At 44.1% G+C, this 4,329-nt stretch overlaps 1 non-coding gene across 1 annotated transcript; it reads right to left on the reverse strand.

Annotated features, from left to right (window-relative positions):
- Nucleotides 1-4,046: 4,046 nt before the first annotated feature.
- TRNAP-UGG lies at nt 4,047-4,118 on the reverse strand. Its single transcript has one exon. It is a non-coding gene; the product is annotated as a tRNA-Pro (tRNA).
- Between the last annotated feature and the right edge of the window lie 211 nt (nt 4,119-4,329).

Below are 4,329 nucleotides of genomic sequence, written 5' to 3' on the forward strand. Positions count from 1 at the left end.
TGTTTTTAACGGGGGGAGGCCGTTTATTTTACGTAACGTTTCGATGGCTGGAATCGATCGGGCCTCGAGCTAACGTTTTTGCCATTCAACCCGCTCGAGTTTTCGTTCCTCCGTGGGAGGGAGGGGGAGGGTAAAATGTTGAAAGGTTTGGTGAAGAAGTTGATCGGAATCGCGGAGGGAAATACCCGTATTTCGCGTAACGATCGAAACGCTCCTTCCTCTCGTTCGTCCATGTTTCGTTTGTTTGAGGCACAAAGGGAATTGTTTTTCCTTCCTCGCGCGCCAAGGTAAGAGATGAAAGGGGTGTGTGTGTGTGCATCAACGTAGTTGTAATCACATTATCGCTTTGGCATGCAGCGAATTTCGTCTCGTCCTCGAAAATACGATTTTCTTGGGGCGCAATCTACTTACTTAACTTGCTCTCCCTGCTGCGAAACAACGCGTGATCAACAGATCGTGACGGAAACGTGACACGTTATCCCCGCGAATAGTAAATTTTGAAACGAAGATTACTTTCGACGACTTTCTCTAATTTTTCCCTTTCGTTCGTCTTTCGTTTCTTTTTCTCCCTCTTCTCGATCATTCGAACGGAGCAGATTTCCATTTCGATCGCGAAGCGAGCGGCTCGAATTCGAGCGAATTTCGGGGCAAATGATTTGTGCGACTGGCGGTGGCCGGAACGGCAATTCAATTTTCCGGACCCTCAGCCGTGTACAGGCCTCGTCATTCGCCTCAAATTCAATCCGATCCTAATGCACGATATGCAGATATGCAGAGAGAGGCAAGCTCCTTTATTACGAATCCATCTCGACGCTTCGACCAAAGTTTCAAAGTCGAGTAGATAGATGGACGAGATAGATGGAAGAGAGGAAGAAAGAGGGGATCGTGATCGGGGCGAGAAATGAAAATTAAAATCAGGAGACGGACAAATTTTAGGAAGAATTAACGAGGAATCTTTCGTTGACTCGATTCAAAACTCGGTGAAAATTAATCCGCGATTGGAATATCGCGTTAAAGAAGGAAGCCTCGTTGGCCTTTATTACACGATGTTGATTACTATTGGAATTGTAATTACGTTTATAATTGTATCGATGCGCCGCAAACAAAAATATTGGAATCGATTTGGTCGTTCCTGTCTCGAAATCATTCGAGTTGAACAATTCAACCGAGAGAAAGATGTTGAAGAAGCACGACATTCCGTTGGATCGCGCGTACGAACGAGCCGCGTGGAGAAAAATTGCACGAACCGCATTCGGGAAGGGAAACCGCAACGGTTCTCGCGCGTGGAAACGAGGGAGAGAGAGAGAGAGCGAGAGAGGAGGAGGAGGAGAGTGGATGGGGCGAGGAGGGATTGGAAAGGGAAGGAGAGAGGCGAGGATGAAAGGGGGAGGCTTTCCGGTTCCGGAGCGCTAATTCATTTCATCTTATGCGCAGTGAAGAGGCGCTCGATCAAAGTTGAAAAGAGTGAGCGCGACAGCACTCGAGTAGCGGAATGGCGGGGGTTGTTCTCGTCGAGGGGGGAAGCACTCTGGGTGGTGGTGACACGACGAGACGAGAGAGAGTAGAAGCGACGGCCACGGCTCGGTGCGGGCACTCGAAAGTTGAAACCGTTTTCTCGTGTTTGCCATTTGCGGAGGGACAATGGCGAGGCGCGCGGTTTCAACGGTGAATGCAGGGAATCCCTTTTTAACCTTGTCGCACCTCGAGTACCGTAACGAATTTTTTCCTCCTCACAAAGGGCGCGCCTCTTCTCCGCGATACGCGGACGGAATTCCACCCGTCCCCGTGCTCCACCGCTCGCGTCGCTCGCGCTCACCTTGGAATTTATTCGACGCGAGCCTGATACTGAATTTTGAATACCCCGGGATCATACGGGGATTAATGCCTCGTATCCGCCACGGATTTTTATCATTTTCGAAGGCCAACGACGAAATCATCTCTCTCTTGAGAAAATCGTTGAAACGTTTACCGTCGTTAAACTCGATTTCCTTCCTGTCGAATAACGAAAAGTCTTCGAAAAGTGTTCTCTTTCATCGACGTTATTTTCCTTATTTTTTAAAACTCGTATCACGTCTGACGAGCGAACGAATACGAATCTTTACAAAGAACGAATTATTATGGATGGTTGGCGCGCTCACGCGCGCTCCATTTTGTCCCCTCCTTTCGCCTTGACGAAGGCATTTCGCCGCCTTACGACGATGACGGTGCACAAAACCTAAAACGTTTTTAGGGAAACGTGGAGGCGAACGGCGCAGCTTTCTCATTGTGAGGCGGGCCGCATTGTCCGATCGACTGCGCTCGCCAACAACGTAAGCCACCGCAGCTACGCGCACTGTCCTCGACCAATGACACGAGAATAATTCCGCTGCACCGCCCACAACAACGCAACACGGAATTCTTTTTACCTGAATTCGATTTAAAGAACACGCTACACACCTCGACGATATTCAATATCCGAGGCGAGGGCTTGTCATCGATGGAAAGCAATTTCAATTCGAATTGAAGAAAAGCGGTGGTAAAATCATCCTCCCAAATCGTCCATCATTTATCTTTTATCCTTGATAATTAATCCTTCTCCCGTCCCGGTTACATTTACAACTGTTATTCTACTTTTCTGTTATTATTATTAGGGAATTTCATCTACGAGGGAGAATTTGTTCAACTACGACGAGCGTGGAAAAGCGTCAAGTTTCGGGAACGAGTTTCCCTCCGGTTTCTAGAGAAGAAGAATAATAGAGACACGGTTCCGACGAGTCATTAGGGGATCGTTACACGTGGCAGGTGCCTTGTCTCTCTCTCCTCGTGCGCCGTTTGATTTTCTTATTAAACCGTGAACCACGCGCGCGTGTCCCACGCATCTGCCTTCGTCTAATTCTGCCACGCAACTTTCAGGAAATTAAAACGTGCGTGGCCGAGCGTGACGTTCATCCATCCTGGCGTCGAAGAGTTAACGTCGCCAATTCCACGAAAATGGAAAGGAAAAGATCATTCGAAGAAACGAGAAGAAGAAAAAAGTAGGAATCAAAATTTAATGACACTTCAATTCTCAAGCAAAATATGTAAATATTTACTAAAAGAAAAAGAAAAGAAGGAGAATAAAATTTGAATTTTCGAAGTTTCAGACTCGAATTCGATCCATGTTTAAAGATCGTTTGTAATAATATCAGAGTGGATCGACGTAATATTTCCACTTGTTTCTTTTGAAATTCGTCCTTTCGATTCTGTTTGTTACAATCCGCTTTGTGTCTACACGAGAAACTCGAATAGAAATTCTATCCTTTGGGAGGAGAGGATGCAAACGAGACGTCTCATCCTTTCTCATTTTAATCGTAAGTAGAAATAGATGTGCAACCTGTTCGTACACACATATATATATATATCGCTGGTTTGGAGACGAGTGTTTGAAAGTTACGGGATAATGAAATAATAAAATTGTAGAAATGGAAATGAGCATCTGCCGTAGTGGATGATATACGAGGCAGGCTGTTCGTAATTGTTTACGAGCCTCATCGTGGTTGGTTTGTACGCGATGATACGCGAAATATTTGCAAATTGTTACGAATGCTCGACGCGTCTAAATTTCATGCGTAATAAATGTAACGTATGCGAGGAGACCGATGCAATTTCGTTGCATATAAATATATATAATTTCGCGAGTACACGCGGAGAACAAATATTTTTAAAATTATTAATTTATATTTAAAAAAAAAAATAATTATTAAATAAATTATTCTTCCGTTTTCTATCCTTTTTTTCTCCTCTATATTTAACATTCGCGCGATTCGAATGTGAAATAATTCAATTTGAGAGAACGGTCGCAAAACAATCCATGTTAAATTAAAAGCACGAATCAACTTGATGGAAATAATGAAAATTCATTCGCGTGACTTTTTTAACGTCATATTCTTTGACCGTAAAAAAAAAAAACTTGTACTTTTAATTCGTATAAAATGTAATCGTATCACGTTTGGCGGAAGGGATGGATAGCATTGGTAAAAAAAAAAAAAAAAAATACATCGGTCCAGTGAAAGGGGAAAAAAAAAAACGGGCTCAGCCGGGATTTGAACCCGGGACCTCTCGCACCCAAAGCGAGAATCATACCCCTAGACCACTGAGCCTGTTGTGAAAAGTCTCACTTATTACGGCATGTAACCGGTTCCCGTAACACAATTTCGCGGTTTCAAGATTAAATTAATCTCAACGTTGATTGTGGTGTTTCGCGTTTATGAAATGAACTCTCTGCATCGATCGATCTTTTAATAATCGTAATTAAAATTGGAGCTTTGACGTGTAATTTCAATTTCTCTGCGGTTAAACGTAGATACCTAT

The sequence above is a fragment of the Apis mellifera genome, linkage group LG2, assembly GCF_003254395.2.
Source record: "Apis mellifera strain DH4 linkage group LG2, Amel_HAv3.1, whole genome shotgun sequence".
NCBI classification, from domain to species: domain Eukaryota; kingdom Metazoa; phylum Arthropoda; class Insecta; order Hymenoptera; family Apidae; genus Apis; species Apis mellifera.